Source organism: Ovis aries, chromosome 20, assembly GCF_016772045.2.
Source record: "Ovis aries strain OAR_USU_Benz2616 breed Rambouillet chromosome 20, ARS-UI_Ramb_v3.0, whole genome shotgun sequence".
NCBI lineage: Eukaryota > Metazoa > Chordata > Mammalia > Artiodactyla > Bovidae > Ovis > Ovis aries.
This window is the reverse complement of record NC_056073.1, coordinates 10418613-10439460: the sequence shown is the minus strand read 5'-3', so window position 1 is coordinate 10439460 and position 20848 is coordinate 10418613.

The following is a 20848-nucleotide window of genomic DNA, read 5'->3' as shown; positions in this document are numbered from 1 at the left end:
CCCAGGGCTGATCTCCTTTAGAATGGACTGGTTGGATCTCCTTGCAGTCCAAGGACTCTCAAGAGTCTTCTCCAACACCGCAGTTCAAAAGCATCAATTCTTCGGTGCTCAGCTTTCTTCACAGTCCAACTCTTGCATCTATACATGACCACTGGAAAAACTATATCCTTGACTAGACAGACCTTTGTTGGCAAAGTAACGTCTCTGCTTTTGAATATACTATCTAGATTGGTCATAACTTTCCTTCCAAGGAGTAAAGTGTCTTTTAATTTCATGGCTGCAATCACCATCTGCAGTGATTTTGGAGCCCCCCAAATAAAGAACATTAGGAGATAGGTATCATTATTATTAGCTCTATGGTAAGTCCCCTACATCCAAATGAGTTCCACTTGGAGAGTGTGTTCCTAAGTCCAATTTGGTCATAGTCCAAAAAAGTTAGCCTAGGTACTCAACTAACATGATTGGCCATCAGTTCAGTTCAGCCACTCAGTTGTGTCGGATTCTTTGTGACCCCATGGACTGCAGCACACCAGGCTTCCCTGTCCATCACCAATTCCCTGAGCTTGCTCAAACTCATGTCCATCGAGTCGGTGATGCCATCCAACCATCTCATCCTCTGCCATCCCCTTCTCCTGGGCCTTCAATCGTTCCCTGAGTCAGAGTCTTTTCCAATGAGTCAGCTCTTCGTATCAGGTGGCCAAAGTACTGGAGCTTCCGCTTCAGCATCAGTTCTTCTAATGAATATTCAGGGCTGCTTCCCTTGTGGCTCAGCTCATAAAGAATTCACCTGCAATGCAGGAGACCTGGGTTTGATCCCTGGGTTACGAAGATCCCATAGAGAAGGGAAAGGCTACCCACTCCAGTATTCTGGCCTGGAGAATTCCTCAAACTGTATAGTCCATGGGGTCGCAAAGAGTTGGACACAACTGAGCGACTTTCACTTTTCCTTTAGAACTGACCAGTTGGATCTCCTTGCAATCCAAGGGACTCCCAAGAGTCTTCTGCAACACCACAGTTCAAAAGCATCAATTCTTTGGCACTTAGCTTTCTTTATAGTCCAACTCTCACATCCATACATGACTACTGGAAAAATTATAGCTTTGACTGGATGGACCTTTGTCAGCAAAGTAATGTCTCTGCTTTTAATACGCTGTCTAGGTTGGTTATAGCTTTTCTTCCAAGGAGCAAGGGTCTTTTAATTTCATGGCTGCAGTCACCATCTTCAGTGATTTTGGAACCCCCCAAAATAAAGTCTCTCACTGTTTGCACTGTTTCCCCATCTATTTGCCATGAAGTGATGGGACTGGATGCCATGACCTTAGTTTTTTGAATGCTGAGTTTTAAGCCAACTCGTTCACTTTCATCAAGATGCTCTTAAGTTCTTTTTTGCTTTCGGCCATATGATTGGTTATATAGTACTGTAATAGGTTTATAATATTTTTCACACAAATAATGCATAAAAACAAACACAACAATAAAACATTTAAAATCTTACAAAACAGTACTTTGAAAAGTATGGGGACTTCCCTGATGAGGAAGGTTCAATCCCTGGTCAGGGAACAGCTAGATCCCGTATGCCACCAACTAAAAAGATCTCATACGCTGCAATTAAAGACCCTGTGTGCTTCAACTAAGACACAGCACAGCCAAATAAATAAATATATTTTTTAAAAAGTCCAATAGTACAGTACAACAGGTAGCATACAGGGGCTGTCATTGAGGGACTAGGCAACAAGAGTTACTGACTGGAGGAAGGAGGGAATGTGGTAGATGGTAGAGCTGAAGGATCGTCAGCCATAAGAGATGGACAGCAAGCTGCAGTTTCACTCACACCTGAGGCTGATGGCACAAGTTCCAGTTCCTTGCTGGAATAAGATGCACATTTGCATCTTTGAAAGTTCATATGTAAGGGACACACTGCTGCTGCTGCTGCTGCTAAGTTGCTTCAGTCGTGTCCGACTCTGTGCGACCCCATAGACGGCAGCCCGCCAGGCTCCCCCGTCCCTGGGATTCTAGGAAACTAAGGCAGTATTTTGTAGAGAGAGGCAGTACAGAAGGTAACTAAGTTCCTCAAGGGCACATAGCCAGTAAGTGACATAGGTGGGTTTCCAAGCCAGCAGTTATCCTCAGAGTCTAGGGACTTAACCACTCTGCTGTACTGCCTCTAGGAGAGCTGGCCACAGTCCACAGAGAACCTGTCAGACGATGCACAGGGTTGTTAAATAAATGGATGCAGCGTCATTTATTTCATCAGCCCTCTCTTTATGGATGCCTAAGTTGTTTCTAATCACTCGGTACTGTAAGCCATGCTGAAATAAATAACCATGTACCTTCTGTATATAGGTAGGTCTATTTGTTGAATAGGGGCTTCCTGGCGGCTCAGTGGTGAAGAATCTGCCTGCCGATGCAGGAGATGTGCGTTTGCTCCCTGGGTCAGGAAGATCACCTGGAGAAGGAAACGGCAACCCACTCCAGTGTGCTTGCCTGGGAAATCCCATGGACAGAGGAGCCTGGCGGGCTACAGTCCGTGGGGTGGCGAGAGTCAAACACGACTAAGCGTCTGTTGAATACTTCCATTGGGATTGCTAGGTGAAGGCTACACATTTGCCACTTTGCTAATCCCGCCATCCGGCCTTCCGCAGGGCTACACCGCTTTACATGTCCTCAGTTCTCGGTTCCCCTCAGCCTCTCCAGCAGATTGTTAGGAAACTTTAAAATTTTTTCCAAATTAGCAGGTTAAAAATGATTATCTCAGAATAATATTAATTTGCACATCTTTTACAGTGGGAGAGTCTGGGCATCGTCTATGTTCAGAAGCTATTTGGCGTTTTGTTTTAATGTGGGTGGTCTACGCATGTCCTTTGCTCATTCTTCTATTGGCTCTCTGGTCTTGTTCTTACTGGTTTCTAGGTGCTTATGATTTATCAATGCTAAGCCAATAGCGTCTACACCTTGGCTTTTTTTTTTTTTTAAGGATTTTCTTTAAAAAAAAACAAACCAAAACTGTTTATTTGACTTTGAGGCATGTGGGATCTTAGCTCCCCAAACAAGGATCAAACCTGCACCTCTTGCATTGGAAGTGTGGAATCTTAACCACTGGACTGCCACGGAAGTCCCACCTTTGGCTTTGGGGCAGGTTATTAAGGCTTCTTGCCTCCTTTTCTTCCACGTGTATTGGTTTGCTTTAGGTGTTACAATCTCCCTCGCTTCCCCTCAAGGCAGAGGGAGCTGAAGCAGGTACACACGGGGGATGGGCAGGTGGGCACCACACCTGGAGCAGCTGGGGGCTGTGAAAAGGTGGCAGTTGGAACCCACTAAGTACCTGGGTCTAGGTCAGAACGTCACAGCCTCTCTAACGGTGGCATCTGGGCCAAAAGGGAGGCTGTGGTGGGGTCGGAGGTGTAAAGGTCATTCACCCTTAAGGCGAGAAGCGCCTGGTCTGGGTGGACAGCCCGGGAGGCTCCCGCCCTCCGCGTCTGCAGAGATGAACATGAAGTTGGTCTGTTGCTGCTGCGAGACCACAACCAGGGCTTCCCTTGGCTCTGCAGATCTCACAGAATACCACCTCTGCCCCCTGAGGAGTGCTGCCCACCCGTGAAAGGGGAGCGAGCAAGACCTGTGCCTCCCTGCCAGTGAGCCCTCGGGCACTCTGGGACTCCGCTCCCACAGGGGCAAGCCCCCTGCCTCCCCCAAGCCGACCCTGTGAGCGTGGAAGCTGCTCCCTCTCCTTCATTTCCCAGGAGGATACCAATTACTAGAGCACTCCTTGGACCTGCTCAGCTGGAACCCCAGCGCACAGCACCTGGCACTATTTGAGATTCCATCCCATCAGGCTTTCCAGTTTTGGGGGTCAAGTTCGGGGTTTGGGGAAGGAGGGCCTAGGAGTGCCTAGGAGTGCTGGCTAGGGCCCAGCAGCCGCAGCCCCTGGAGCTTCCTGAGGGACAACCAGCGGCTCCGAATGCAGTGCAGGTGAGCGCCTGATGGCTGAACCACAGCGGCAGCAGCAGCGCACAGGGCGGCCCGCCCTCCGCCCCTTCCTCACCTCAGGGCCTGATGCAGATTCTGCTGGCTGACCTCGTGCTTAGAACCTGGGCCATTCCTGGGGCACAAGTCCTGTAGGAAAAACTTTTCACCTAATATTCTTTGAACATGTGAGGAACAGAAAAGTCCCTTTAAAATTCTCTTTGTTGATTTCCAATGTCGTGTTTAATGTCAGCTGTATACAAAGTGACTCAGTTATATATGTTCTTTTTCATATTCTTTTCCATTATAGCTTATTGCAGGATGTTGAATACAGTTATCAGTGCTGTACAGTAGGACTTTGTTGTTTATCCATCTGTATATAATCGTTTGCATCTATTGCTAATCTCAACCTCCTAATCCTTCCCTCCTCAAAAGCCCCTCCCTCTCGGCAACCACAAGTCTGTTCTCTGTGTGACTCTGTTTCGTTTTGTAGGTAGGATCATTCGTGTCATATTTCAGGTTCCACACGTACGTGCTATCATATGGTATTTGTCTGTCTCACTGCACTTAGTACGATCATCTCTAGGTTCATCCACGTTGCTGCAAATGGTATTATTTTATACTTTTTAATGGCTGGGGAACATTTAACATTCAGTTTATATATATACATAACTGTGGCTTCGTGTCTTGGCTGTTGTAAATAAGGCTCCTGTGAACATAGCAGTACATGTATCTTTTTGAATTAGAATTTTGTCTGGGTATGTGCCCAGGAGTGGGATTGCTGGATCATATGGCGATTCTAGTTTTAGTATTTTGAGGAACCTGCATACTGTTTCCCACAGTGGCTTCGCCAACGTACATTCTCTCCAACAGTGTAGGACGGTTCCCTTTTCTCCACGCCCTCTCCAGCACTTATTATTTGTAGACTAAAAAAAGTCCCTTTTACTTATCACTGGACTGGAGGTGCTGACTGCAAGAGAATGAAAGGTGAGGGTAGGAGTCAGCATGTGGAAATGAAAGAAAAAACAAACTACATTCCAGGAAGACGACAGGCTTCAAAGTTTCAGGTGCTACTAGGGGTTGTGTGTGACCTTAGGTCCTTCAGAGACCGCGAGGGAAATTCCTGCCCGTCTCTCTGGACCTGGGAGGACCACATCTGAGGTTGATAATGCCTGCAAAATTCAGGGGTTTCCCTCTCAGCATAGTTTTTGTATTTTTATGGAGGCAGAACAGCCAGAAAGGAGTGGAATTCGTCCCCACCCTCCAGCCAAATACAGAAAACCAGACCCCTCTGACTCAGGTATTGTAGTTTTGAATTTGGGGGCTGTTGGTCTCAAATATCACAGAATAGGGAACCACATTCAAAATGCAATTGGCAGTTGGTCCCTAGAGTTCCTGGCAGTCCTGGTTGCCTGTGCAGGCCTGCCCTGACACCTGCATGACACCACACGCAGTCTCTGAGCTTTACACCATGCAGCTTTTAAAAAATTAACTATTTTATTTTTTGGCTGTGTGGGTCTTCACTGCCACACACAGGCTTTCTGTGTGGTGAGTGGGGGCTACTCTTGGTTGCAGTGCACACGCTTTCTATTGCAATGGCTTCTCTTGTTGCAGAGCACGCGCTCCAGGGCAAGTGGGCTTTAGTAGTTGCAGCACGTGGGCTCAGTAGTTCCTGCTCTTGGGCTCGAGAGCATTGGCTCAGTAGTTGTGGAGCCTGGGCTTACTGGCTCCATAGCATGTGGGATCTTCCCAGACCAGGGATCAAACCTGTGTCCCTTGCATTCCAAGGCAGATTCTTAACTACTGGACCATCAGGGAAGCCCCGGCAAGTAACTTTTTGTGTCTCCCTTCTGCATTATCAGACTGATCTCCCTTGGAGACTCTAAAGTCCTACTGCTATCCTCCACACATCCTTTTCTTTGCATTCATGCTAGGAATAGGTGTGTTATCATTAAAATGACATCTGATTCTGCTCTCTGCCTGTCCCTGACTACTGAGGCATCCTGCCACATGTTTATTAGTGGATCCGCTCTACTGCAGAGCTTCTCAACTGAGCGGTTTTTTCTCCCTCCCCAGGGACATATGGCAACGTCTGCAGACATTTTTGGTTATCACAACTCGTGAGTTGGGGAGGGGTGAGGCTGGCATCTAGTGGGTAGGCACCGGGGATGCTGCTATGTATCTTATAAAGCGCCCACAGCAAGGGGCTGTGAGACCCAGTGTCTACAGTGCTGAGGTTGATAAATCCTGCTGCACTGTGAACTGCTGGGAAGGTTCTTTGTCTTTAAAAAAAAATCAATTTAGAGATGCTCTTGACCGGTCACAGGCATTTTACTGTTTAAATAATGTATTTACTTGTCTGTGCTGGGTCTTCTCTCCAGTTGCGGCACATGAGCTTCTCATTGCAGTGGCTTCTCTCGTTGCAGAGTCCGGGCTCTGGGGAGCACACGTTTCAGCAGTTGTGGCACGTGCGCTCAGTAGTTGCGGCCCCCCCCACCCCGCCCCGCCCCCGGCTCTAGAGCACAAGCTCAGTGGTTGTGGCACATGGCTTAGGTGCCCCGCAGCATGCGGGATCTTCCCAGGATTCGGGGATCAAACCCGTGTCTCCTTGGGTTGGCAGGCAGACTCCTTACCACTCAGCCACCCAGGGAAGCCCGCAGGCATTTTATCTGCCATCTGCATTGCAACGGGAAATTTTGGAATTCCCCCCAATCCATCCTCTTTTCATTTTGTTTATGGTATCTTTGGACACACGTATAAAAATTAATGCAGTCACATATGTGCTTCACTTTTTATTACAGTCTCTGAGTTTCCTGTCCTGGTTGAGTCTCTGCTACCCTTGTTCAGGGCACATGGTTTTCTATTTCCAGTTCTGTTAGGGTTGCTATTTATTGTTCAATTCATTAGGCCTTAATCCATCTGGAACTGATTTTTGTGACTGGTGGGAGGTGAGGGTCCAAAGACAGATTTTTTTCCAGGTAGAGAGCCAGCTGTGGTTTTATCATACCTCAAATTAGCTATCCTTCCCCACTAAATTAATGTCACACACACATATACGGCACCCTCTTCTTTTCCAGTGATACTTGTCAATCTTTGGTTAGTACCATCAGATCCTGATTATGTGGTTTTGTAGTACCACAAAGGCCAACTCTCACTTCTATTCCTTTTTTTTTTCCCCTTAAATAATTTTTGGGTCAATTCAGACATTTCTTCTTTCTTAGGTCTTCAAATAAATAACGGAAGCCTCTTCTTCCTCCCATGCTGGGTTTTGTTGCTCAGCTTTCTGTTTGTAGCACAGTGCACTTTTCGTCTGCGTCGCTGGTGAGGACTGTGACAGTCATTGGTTCCTGGAGTCCCTCCTGCCAGCCGCACTCTGTGCCCTGTCCCAAGCAGCAGCATGGTGCCTGGCACGTGGCTGGAGCTGGAATAAACGAAGGAATGTATGATGCAGATCTTTTTTTTTTTTTTTTTTCCCAAACAGGAAAACTAGTTCTCTCTTTTGTGTTGGTTTGGGACCTGGCAGTCAGAGGTTGGCTTAGTCCTTGTCATTGTCGAGGGGTGGCCTCAGACAGTCGTTTCTCTCCTCTGCTTCGGTTTTCTTACCTGTCAGGCTGGACCTGATGAGCCCTGAGCACCTTCCACTCTCACGCAGCTGGGGGTGGGGAAGTGATGAAGAGCTCTAGGGAGACGCACCACGCAAACGGAAACGCTGGGTTGACTTATCGCAGGCACAGTGCAGGGGCCTCCATACTTTTAGGGGCCCATGAAAATGGCCCACTGTCTTTTAAAAATTGGAAGAAAACGAAGTCATCCCTTTTAAGTCACATGATCTGGCTTTAGGTCCGATCCCCCTAGAAAGGGGCGGGGGGAGGGAAGAGGAAGAGGCTCAGATGGGAAGGGATGGGTTTTTGCCTGCTCCATGTTCACGACCACAGCCGCGTTTTCCAGATGCCAACACGCACGCAGGCCTGTAGCTTAGAAACTGCAAGCCCAGGAGTCAAACCCAGTATTTCTGGGCCGAGCCCCGCCTCCGGGGAAACAAAGGGCAGTCACACCGCAGGCTTCCTCTCAGGCTGCCCAACCACTGCGCCACCCGACCAAGCTGGAAGTGTCCCCATCGGGTGCTGAAGGTAGACCTCTGGGCCCTCTGTGAGGCGAGGCAGTTTGGGCCGGGGTAGAAGTTCCCGGTACCCAACCCCTCCTCTCTGGGCACGTCCCTGGGATTCCACCCGCCCCGGCTCCAGCTCCTTTCCCAGCCTGGAGGGCCGGCCCGAGAGGCTCTGCTGGCGCTCTGGCGCCCTCCAGTGACCATCTGCTCTAAGGCCCGCTCTCAGCCCTTCCCCCTCCCTCCCTCCCCAGCCCTTCCCCCTCCCTCCCTCCCCAGCCCTTCCCCCTCCCTCCCTCCCCAGCCCTTCCCCCTCCCTCCCTCCCCAGCCCTTCCCCCTCCCTCCCTCCCCAGCCCTTCCCCCTCCCTCCCTCCCCAGCCCTTCCCCCTCCCTCCCTCCCCAGCCCTTCCCCCTCCCTCCCTCCCCAGCTCCGGGCAATCTGCTGCCTGATTGCTTCCTCATCTCCCTCCAAGCACAAAGAAGTGACCTGCGGAGGGGGGCATTTCTCTTTCAAAGCCTCCCAGGTCACTTGCCCCTCCCTAGCCCACCCCACTACTTTAAGTCAGTCAGCTTTAAATCAATCAGCATCGCCTGAAATCACATGAGCTGGCTTTAAATCAGTCAGTCACTATGGAGAACAGAATGGAGGTGCCCCAAAAAACTAAAAATAGAGTTGCCATGGGATCCGGCAGTGATACTCCTGGGCATATATCCAGGGAAAACTCTCATTCGAAACGCACTTCAGTGTTCACACCAGCACTAATTACAATAGCCAAGACATGGAAGCAACCTAAATACCCATCGACAGATGAATGGATAAAGAAGATACGGTATACAACTAATATGGAATATTACTCAGCCATGAAAAAAGAACAAAATAACGCCATTTGCAGCAATGAGTGGACCTAGAGATTATCATATTAAGTGAAGTAAGTTAGACAAAGACAAACGCCATATGGTATGACTTACATATAGAATCTAAAATATGACACTAAAAAACATTTACACGAAAAGAAACAAACTCATAGACATAGAGAACAAACTCAAGGTGAGCAAAGGGGAAAGGAGGGAGGGATAAATTAGGAGTTTGGGATTAGGAGATACAAATTATTATACATAATAAATAAACACAAGGTACTACTGTAGGAAAAAAACAGGAAGAAGCCCCCTCCCCCCAGTGTGTGTGCACACACACTCATATTCTCTCTCTCACATACATACACACACACTCACACACTAACGCCAGCCCAGGCACTGACTCTGAGGTCACAATGAACAGGCTGCAGAAAGCAATTTCACTGCCAGGCATTCTGATAATACAGTTATTGAAACCGCTAGCTGACAACAGTTAATGCAGTAACTAAGATAACTTGGCCTAAAAGCTTTGATTTAAAATTACCCTGGCATGTGTATACTGTCTAATTATTCTCTCCCATGATCTACCCTCTCATTAAAGTCAAATTTCTTTGTGAGAAATTCTACATTTTGCACCACGATTGGGAAGAAGCCACATGCACTCACCTGCTCATGACAGGGGTGGGCTATCAGAGGAGCTAAAGGGGAACGGCGTGTCCTGTCCTCCCAGGTGCGGGGAGATCCGTCTCTGCAACAGACCACACCCTCCTTCCCAGCTTTCCCTTAGGAAAGGACCGGTGGAAATCTACTACACCTGCATCAGCTGAGGACCCCAAACAACTAGGTGCCTAAGTGGGAGGGAGGTGCCCATGGGGCTGGAAGAGGCACCTCGAACTCAGAGAAAACTCAATAAGCTGGCATCCAATTCACTTCTCCACCGGTGAGAAAGCCCAGGCTGACCTGCTGGAGACCAAACACCAAGCCGGTGGCAGCAGTGGGAACAGAAACTGTTTTCAGCGCAAAGCTGCTCTCACTGCGCCTGCCATCACGTCTCCTTCTAACTCACGGTTTCCTGGCACATCCCCACCTAGCAGAGCTCCAGGCGTGGTGTGTGGCTCCTGGCATGGAGATGCTGTTGGCTGGACCAGGCTTCTGAGGCCACGCTCCAGGGTGGCCCCTGGCTGTTGGGCGGTTCTCTTTTGTCTGCATCTCTAGCCAGCTGCCTGCCAGGCCCTCGGCCAATCTAGGATTCTGCGATGGGGTTGGGCACCTGACGAGGCTCACCTGTGGGAGGAGGGTCGTGGCCAAGGCTTCTGTTGGCAAGCTCTCGGCCAGTGTCTGAACAAACAGCATCCTTGCTGTGTGTGTAAACCCTCAGAGGTACTGCGATACTGTTTTTTAAACATAAGCCCCACTTGGCATATTTCGGAGATAAATTCCCCCATTAAAGTTCTGGGATGACATGCATTTAGAATGAGCAGGAAGACACAGTATGCTCACAGATGATCTATTACTTGGGGGACTTTAAAACTCTCACCAGAAATCATTCACCCTCTTCACCCTTTTGGGCATCAGCACAGGCAAGGCTTGGCTGCACTCTGTATTTATCCCTGTGATTTCTCTAGACTCTTTCCTTCCAGGAAGAATCTCTGGCCTCTGCAGGGACTGAGTGGTGACAGGTAACTCTGAGGCTGAAATGCTGGAATAAGAGAGACAAGGTCTGCAAACATTTGGATAGCTGGGGCAAAGGAGATTTCTCTGTGGAGAGGTGTAAACACAAGTACTGAGGCCTGGGCATGGGGCAGTCAGGTGCCCTGACTGAGGATGAGAGGCCAGACAGGAGATGCCCTGAGGGGCCTTCTGCCGAGAGGCAGGGCAGTGAGTGCAGTTTCCGCCGGGAGGTGGGGAACACATGGGTCAGGTCCTTTTTCTGACTGATCCTGGGAAGCGGGTCAGCTCCCGGCTGATAAGCCCAGGGCGGGTCTGGGACTGTGTGGCCTGGTCAGGAAAGGGTGGATCCTGGCAGTCCAATGGTTGGGACTCCTCACTCTCACTTGGGTTCAATCCCTGGGCGGGGAACTAAGACCCCACATGCTGTGTGGGGTGAGGGTGGGGTGTGCAAAAAGAAAAAGAAAAAAAGGAAGGGGATATCCTGAGTTCCAGCAGAATCTTTGTGGGGAAGGTTCTTCACAGGAAGCCATTTCTCAGACACAGAGGGTGAGGAGATTTCTAGACCTTCGGGTCACCTTCAACATTGTTGAAAGGCAGTGGGCTGTGGAGGGGACAGGAAGGGGAGACGCTCAGACCCTGGGCTGTAACAGGTTGGAAGGAAACACAAATGCATCTCAGGGGTCAGAGAGGCAGGACTGCTGCTGGCTGGTTGGGAAGTGCAGGCTGCGACCTCCCAGTTAAGTGAAGTGCATGCTCCCAGTTGGCAAGCCTGCAGAAGCCATTAAATTTGGAAAATCAAACTGAAATGGAGCCAAATAACCCATGACTTCTCCAAAAAATAGCTATAGAATAATTAATTGGAAACCACATGCACTCAAAAGACTGTAGACACAAACTTTACAATTTACACCAAAATTCACTAGAAATTGTTCACAAACACATTTAAAATGCAAAACGATAAAAACTCTTAGATGAAAACATAGAAGGAAATCTACATAAACTTGGGCTTGGTGAATTTTAACACAAAACCTCAATAGCCTATTCACAAAAGAAATAAAATTTTGAATGCGGACTTTAAAATTTTTAAACTATATGAAATATTCAGAAAACCGAAAGACAAGTCATAAATTGGGGGAAAAAATTTGCAAAATGCATATCTGATAAAGAATTTGTACAACTATAAAGCAAACACCTTCATTACAAATGAGTGAAGATTTGAACAGACACCTGGCCAGAGAAGATATACAGACAATAAGTAAGTGGACAAAATCTGATCAGCATCGTCTATACCATTAGAGAATGACAAATTCAAACAACAAGACAGGGGCTTCCCTGGTGGCTCAGCGGTCAAGAATCTGCCTGCCAATGCAGGGGATATGGGTTCAAGGCCTGGTCTGGGACGATCCCACAGGCTGTAGAGCAACTAAGTCTGTGTCCCGCAGCTACTGAGCCTGTGCTCCAGAACGCGAGCAGCCACTGAAGCGAGAAGCTCACACCCCACAGCTAGGGAGTAGCTCCTGCTGCTGCTGCTCCTGCTGCTGAATTGCTTCAGTCGTGTCCGACTCTGTGCGACCCCACAGACGCCCCTGCTTGCTGCAAATAGAGAAAAGCCCACGCAGCCACGAAGACCCAGCACAGCAAAAAAAAAAAAGGCACAACAATCTTAACAACAACAAGACAGCCCACCCCTACTAGGGCTGCTAACCTCCTCCCAAAATGACAAGATAAACTGGAGGAGGAGGAACAGCAGCAGCCCTCCTTCACTGCGGATGGGACTCGCATCCGGCCTCTTGAGACACAGGGTGGCAGTATCTTCCAAAGCCAAACAGGTCTCACACCTTGAGAGCCACCCTTCATGCGTCCAGTAATCATACAACTGCTTTGAAAAGCTGTATCCAAACAAAAACAAAGATGCTATTAGGCACAGAACGTCTTCTCATGTCTGAACCTTACAGCAATCAGGATGTCTTCAGGAGACAATGCATAAGCAAATTGGGGTTCCTCCATGTGAAGGAGAGCAGAATATGACGCCCGAAATATGGAATTTCAAGAGAACCTAAAGAGAGCTAAACCATTTTTTAAAAAGAAAATCCGTGTTGGAGTTTCACACTTACCAACCTCCAATGATAGCACACGGCAATACTGAATAAGACACTGTGATACTGGCATGAAGATAACACATATAGATGAATGGAACGGAATAGAGGTCCCAGAGATAAACCCGTTTGTCTCTGATGAATGGATGTCAGACTACAGGCAACAGCAATAAAGATGGGGGGAAGTGGGGGACTTCCCTGGCTGTCCGGTGGCGAAAACTCTGCACTTCCACCGTAGGGGCATGAGTTTGATCCCTGGTCAGGGAACTAAGATCCTGCATGCCACACAGCACCCCCCCCCCCAAAAAAAAAAAGAAAAAAAAAATGGGGGAAATGGTGTTTTCCACAAATGGTGCTAAGTGATTGGCTATTCACAAGCAGAGGAATGAAACTGGACTCTTACTTCATACCACACACAAAAAGTATCTCTAAACACACAGAAGTCTTAAATGAAAAAAGTAAAATTTCACTTAGTCCTTTGTATCCACGGGTTCCACGTCAATGGATTTAACTAATGCCAGGAGAAGGCAATGGCACCCCACTCCAGTACTCTTGCCTGGAAAATCCCATGGACAGAGGAGCCTGGTAGGCTGCAGTCCATGGGGTTGCAAAGAGTCGGACACAACTGAGCCACTTCACTTTGACTTTTCACTTTCATGCACTGGAGAAGGAAATGGCAACCCACTCCAGTATTCTTGTCTAGAGAATCCCATGGATGGGGGAGCATGGTGGGCTGCTCTCTATGGGGTCGCACAGAGTCGGGCACAACTGAAGCGACTTAGCAGCAGCAGCAGCAGTAGCAAAGCAAAAAATATTTTTTTAAAAATCAAAAAAGTTTCAAAAGGAAAAACTTAAATTTACCACATGCCAGCAACTATTTACATAGCATTTACTTGTTTTACAACATTTATATAGCGTTTATATTGCATTAGTTCTTAAACATAATCTAGGAATGATTCAAAGTATACAGGAAGATGTGCCTAAGTTATTTGCAAAACTCGATTATTTTATATAAGAGATTTGAGCATCTGTAGATTTTGGTATCTGCAGGGTGTCCTGGAGCCAATCCCTCATGGATGCTGAAGGAAAACTGTGTAAAATCTCCAATAAGACATGGGGATAAATCTTCAGAATCTTGGATTTAGCAATGGTTTCTTCAATCTGACAGCAAAGCACCAGCAACCAAAGGAAAACAGCTTTCCTCAAAATCAAAAACCTTTTTTACATCAAAAGATGTAATTTAGAAAGTGGAATGACGGCTCACAGAATGGAGGAAAATAATTCCACATTATATGTCTGATGAATCTTTATCCAGTGTGTATCAAGGACTTTTACAACTCAACAAAGACAACCCAGTTTTAAATACGGACAAAGGATTAAATAGACTCTTCTCCATACAAGACATGCAAATGGTCAACAAGCAGATGAAAAGATATGATGGAAATGCAACTTACAATCACAAGGCAATAACTCCTTCACCCACGTTAAAATGAGTACAGGCAAGAAAATTAAAAATAACAGACGTTGGCAACAATGCAGACACACTGGAGCTTTTAAACCTTATTGTGGAAATGGAAAACAATGCAACCTGTGTTTACTCTATGAATATGCAACTGCCATATGGCCCAACAGCTCCACCCCTGGATGTAGAACCCAAAGAACTGAAAACAGATGTACCATCTATTGAAAGCAGCGTTGTTCACAATAGCCAAGAGAGATCAACCACGCTAATGCCCACCAATGGTTAAATGGGTAAGCGATACGAGGGCTGAGCCATGTTATTCTGCCAGAAAAAGAATCAAGTGAAATGACATCACCTCAGTCGAAAATAGTATGGCAGTTCCTCAAAAACTTCAACATAGAATTAACATATGATCCATCAACTCCACATGAGGGTATATACCTAAAAGATTGAAAGTAGGAAATGATATGGGTACACCCATCTTTGTAGCAATATCAATCACAATAGCAAAAGGTGGAAGTGATCCAAGTGCCCATCAATCAATAAATACACAAAAAGCACTGAAAATTCAGCCTTAAAAACTAAAGAAATTCTGACACAAGCTACAACATATATGAAAAATGTTATGATTCCACTTAAACAAGGTATCCAGAGAAGTCAAATTCAAAGACAGAAAGCAGAATGCAGTTGCCAGGGGCTGAGGGGAATTAGTATCTAATGGCTACAGAGTTACACTGGTGAAAACGGAAAAGATCCGAATATGGACGGTGAGGAAATTTGTACAACAGTGTGAGTGTGGTCAGTGCCATGGAAGTGTGCACTTACAGTGGTTTAAAGGGTAAATGTTGGTGCATTTAATCACAATAAGAAAGGAAGTACTAATACACGGTACAGTACAGAAAAGGCCACTTGCTGCTGCTAAGTCGCTTCAGTCGTGTCCGACTCTGTGCGACCCCACAGACGGCAGCCCACCGTGCTCCCCCGTCCCTGGGATTCTCCAGGCACGAACACTGGAGTGGGTTGCCATTTCCTTCTCCAATGAAAAGGCCACCCAGATCTTACTTATTTTGTGCACTTTCAATCCATCAAGGTTGCGATAATGAGGGAAAAGTATCATGATGGTTCCAGAAGAACAAACAGGATCAGAATGAAGAGAGACATTTCCCCAGAGCTGGGGCAGCTGGTGAAAGTTGCAGTGGGCCTGAAGATTGGATCACAATGTGAAACCACAATAATTTCCTTACATGAAGGCCTCGTGTTGGTGCCCTGGAAGACTGTCCTCATTCTGGGTAAGGCACACTGGCGTGTTTTGTGTGCAGTGGCAAGAGTCAGTACTTTGTACTGCCACTGAAGATTTCCTGTACATTTGAAATTCCTGGTAAATAAATCACCTTTCAAAACGATCGTGTCAATAAAAGGACAGAAAACAACAAGCTTTGCTATAGAGGCCAAGGCCTGCCCAGATCCTGCTCACCCAAAATGATGACGTCATTCACCTTTATATGATTTCACATATTTTAAAAGGGCACTGTGGGAAGATTATATCAGTAGTCACTGTGTCTTGGGTGTTGTGGATGAGTGGGATGTGGTAGAAACAGTTTTCCAGCTTTCCACATCAAATCACCAAAAAAATTTGTTAGGACCAATAAATGAATTCAGTAAAGCTGCAGGATACAAAATCAGTATACAAAAATCACTTGTAGTGTTTCTACACACTAACAATGAACTATCCGAGACAGAAATCCAGAAAACAATCCCATTTACAAAAACATCAAAAGAACCAACTACCTAGGAATAAACTTAACCCAAGATGTGAAAGAGCTGCACATTGAAAACCTTAAGATGTCAATGAAGAAATCTGAAGACGCAAATAAATGGAAAGATATTCTGTGCTCATGAATGGGAAGAATTAGTAATGCTAAAATGTCCATTCTACCCAAAACAGTATGCACATTCAATACAATTCCCACCAAAATTCCAATGGATTTTTTCACAGAAGCTGAACAAACAATCCTGACATTTGCATGGAACCATGTTGCTGCTGCTGCTGCTAAGTCGCGTCAGTCTGTCTGACTCTGTGTGACCCCATAGACAACAGCCCACCAGGCTCCCCCATCCCTGGGATTCTCAGGCAAGAACACTGGAGTGGGTTGCCATTTCCTTCTCCAACGCATGAAAGTGAAAAGTGAAAGTGAAGTCACTCAGTCGTGTCCGACTCTTAGCGACCCCATGGACTGCAGCCTACCGGGCTCCTCCGCCCATGGGATTTTCCAGGCAAGAGTACAGGAGTGGGCTGCCATCACCTTCTCTGGCATGGAACCATAAAGGACCCTAAACAGCCAAGACGATCTCGAGAAAGGAGAACAGCAGCTGGAGGAAACTCACGCATTGACTTGAAAACGCATTACGAAGTTACAGAAACCACACCCTGGAAACGGCACAAAGAGGAGCACACGGGCCAGAGGAATAGAGACCCCGGGAGAGGATCGCTGTGTTGGTGTCTCGGGGACATCTGGAGGAGTTTCTGACAGTGGGGACGCAATCTGTCCACCTTTTCCCTCCTTGGTAGAAATCGCCATGTGACATGAGCCTCTAAGAATCCTCCCTGAATTGGCACCTGCGGGAATCAGAGGTGAGATTCAAGCTGCCCTCACAGACAATAACACAAGTGTCACTTCAACAAGATAAATTTAGATGCTTTCATCGGGAATTCCCTGGCAGTCCAGTGGTTAGGACACTGCTTTCGCTGCCAGGGGTGTGGGTTCAATCCCTTGTCAGGGAAGTAAGATCTCATAAGCCCCTTGGCATGGCGAAAAGAAAAAACATGCTATTATTGCCCTCTATTCCAAACATGAAGAGGGGGAATGTCAGCAGGGCAGGGGCCTAGTGTTTAGAGCTGTCTGATTTGACTGGACCTGTTCATTTGCCCTCAACTGGCCTCACACCCATTTGAGTTACTGGTGATGACCAAACTGAATCCAGACTTGCCAGTAGGAAGGACATTGATGGAAACTTTCCTATTGCCTGTCTTTTGGTTTCTCTGCATCTGCTGGTCAGTAGGTTGTGTCACTCCCTATGGTGCCTGGGTATCAGATTTTTAATATAGTTATCACCAATTATGAGGATGAACAGAAATCAGCTATCCCATGAAATCTCTCTGAAACTGGAGGACAGTCACTTTATTTTCCCAGTTTAACAAGTCAATTAGTCACTACTCATTACTAACTAGCGCTGTTTTACCATCACACCAGGCGGTCAACTGAGATTTAACCATATTTATATTTATACTAGTTCTACTTCAAAGAGCCTCCTGGATCAATCAAATGTGTGAGCAATGTCGCCTCAGTGTGGAAATACTGGAAAGGCAGAATAAATTCAGTTTAATGTAATTGATATAAATCATTTCTTATAGGGTAAAGGTCTTCATGGTGAGGGCCAATAGTTGTCACCTAGTTAGAATATGTAATGCCAATCTGATCTCAAGATTGTGCTTGCTATATACACACATACCAACACAGGCACACTGGCGTGGACTCATACATGTGCACACGGTCAGACAGACCCTGGCTAAAGTTATCAATAGCTCAAGTTACCAAGGGCTTCCCTGGTGGCTCAGCTGGTAAAGAATCCGCCTGCAATGCGGGAGACCTGGGCTCCATCCCTGGGTTGGGAAGAGCCCCTGGAGAAGGGAAAGGCTGCCCACTCCAGTATTCTGGCCTGGAGAATTCCTGGACTGTACAGTTATGGGGTCCCAAAGAATTGGACATGACTGAGTGCCTTTCACTTTAAAGCCAGTGAACCCCACAATTATGAGCTAACGGTGCGTAAGGAGCTGCATCTGGGTTCAAATCCTGCCTCTGGCTGTGTGACAGCACTTCACCTCCCTGCATGGCTTTCCTCTGCTATTGAATAGCACCCACGACAGAAGGGTTAATGTGAGAATCAGATGGAATAGTGCCCGCTAAACTGATGCTTCTCAAACTCCAGAGCACACACGAATCACCAAACTTCCTGGGAATCGTGTTGCGAGGCTGATGCCGATTCAGATTCTCAAGTGGGGCTTGATGTTCTAAGTTCCTAGGTTATGCTGTTGGTCCACGGAACCAGACTTTGCATTGCAAGGCACAAACTGAAACTTCACAAAAGGGAAACCGAAACCACGATCCAGTGGTCCTGCCAGTCAAGGAGGAGAAGCAAGTTGAGCAAGGATTGTTTTTGGTGCTCAGTGTGAGCTTGGCATGAACTCAGTTCCCCTGGATGTGGAGACGATAACACGTAGGCTTCATTCTGCCCCCTCCTTAGCCTTAGCATGACTCAATTTCCCTTCTTCCACACAGGGTCATCCAGGGGCCATGGGAACCCACAGAGATGGGGAATCTCATACCTGGCAGAGTCCCGGCAAATCTCCCCTGCAGCCACCAAGGCCTTCAAATACTTGCTGGGCCGCTGGTGGTGGATGTAGTGTGGAGAACAACTGTTCCTGGGGTCCCCGTTCAAGGCAGTAGACTCTATAGCTACCTGGAAGGAGAGATAGGCAAATGAGTGGACTTAGAGTGAATGCATCTTACAGGAATTACAATCAGCTCTGAGAGACACACGCGGCCTGGTGGGAGGAAAAGCAGCATTTTACACACCTGCTGATAATATAAACAGAGTTAGAGAAGAAATTCATTACACCTTTAAAACTAGTTACTAGATCATACACTGTAAAGCAATTTTCCTCCAGTTAAAAAAAATTCTCTGACAGTCCAGTGGTTAGGACTCAATGCTTTGACTGCTGTGGGCCTGGGTTCAATACCTAGTCAGGGAACTAAGATCCTGTAAGCCCTGCTGCTGCTGCTGCTAAGTCGCTTCAGTCGTGTCCGACTCTGTGCGACCCCATAGATGGCAGCCCACCAGGCTCTGCCGTCCCTGGGATTCTCCAGGCAAGAACACTGGAGTGGGTTGCCATTTCCTTCTCCAATGCATGAAAGTGAAAAGTGAAAGTGAAGTCGCTCAGTCGTGTCCGACTCTTCGCGCCCCCATGGACTGCAGCCTACCAGGCTCCTCCGCCCATGGGATTTTCCAGGCAAGAGTACAGGAGTGGGGTGCCATCACCTTCTCCGGCAAGCCATGAGGCCTGGCCGAAAAACGAAAAATGAGCAAACAGAACACAACCAGTCACTAATTTACTCATCAGCTTGAGGTCACTTCTGTCATCTTCAGTCTCCCTCTCCCCCCATGCCCACTCATCTCTGTATCCAAAATGGAACTTGAGGCTGATGTTCGGGTAAGAAAGCCCAGCCGCTGCTGATCAACAGCGTCATCAGGCAGCAGAGCTAAGGGCAGAATATTGTAATGCACTAAGTCTTCTGTGCTCTCCAGGCAGGATGACTCCATCACTAGGGCCTAGATAAAAACCCCCTTAAAACTCAATTCTGTGTTAAAGATGTGTTCTGTGTAACAAAGCCATTGTTACTCTCACGAGTGGGCACTTGCAGAGAATAAGGTAAAGTGGTTATAAAATTTCTGCCAGAAGTAGCTCTGCGAAAGGCTCCATTTATGTAAAAACTCATGCCCATGCTGGAGAAGACGCCTGAATGCTATGGCATTGTCTGTGGCAAGTGGAGAAGAGAAACCTCTGGCCACGAAGTCGTCATTATCCTTTAATTTCTTAAATTTTTTCTCACCCCCAATATTATCATCATCTAAATAAAAGTTGACTCACTGGACACTTCTTAACAACAACAAAATGCCCAAGCCTTGGGGAGTGTTGCTAAAACAGAAAGGCATGTCTCTTCTGATTTTTAACATCATCACCATTTCAATAAAAGTTATCCCAGCAAACACAGCTCCAAAGAAAAGCTTATGTTTAGCGGTGGCAAGTGGAGAGAGAAGGTTGAGGTCTGGAGGTGCAGTGGGGAGGAGGGCCTTCTGGTCTGAGGGGTCAGGGACAATGTGGGGTGCAGGGCAGTCTGCAGAGGCCCATCCCTGGCAAGGGCAAAGGGGTCCCTGAAGCTCGTGCTGGGGTCAGCCTGGCTCACTCAGACAGGGAAGCAGATCAGGACTGGGGGTGAGACCCTGAGAAGGTGAGGAGAGAGCCCTCTTTCTCATTGGTTCTGTATCTAACCAATGAGGAACGCAGGCGGAAACTCCCAAGAGCAAAATCTGCACATAACCTATTTCATGCGGTAAGTGATGCTCTGAGGATAAAAAAACTATCTGAAGCCTGTCCACAGGGAGCCTTCAGGTGTTCACCCAACAGACTTTCCTGAGAGGTGCAGTCCCAGGTCCTGGGCTGGGGGCTCTGCGCACCCCGTCACAGGATCCTAGCTGGCCTCTGACAGCTAGATCCAGGCTTGGGGTGGCCCACTAAGTAAACCTGTGCTCTTTCCTCAGGAATGAAGTGAAACCAGGAGAAATCGTGAGAAGAGCAGCCGGTGCAAGATGGGGGCTCGTTTTCTGTGGTTCACCACCCAGAGCAGAGCCTGGGGTGGGAGCTGGGGATGAGCGGAATGAGGCTCACCTCAGATGGGGCTGCACCGACCCACTGCGCTCAGATGTTTTCACTTTTGCTCACCTTAAATGAAATCTCTGTGGTTAAGGCCAATGCACGAAGCTCATCACAGCTCCTACCAGCTACTGCAGAGGCCTTTGACTGATAATAAATGATACTGTAAGATAATAGATAATACACACTTTGGTAGAAAAAATCT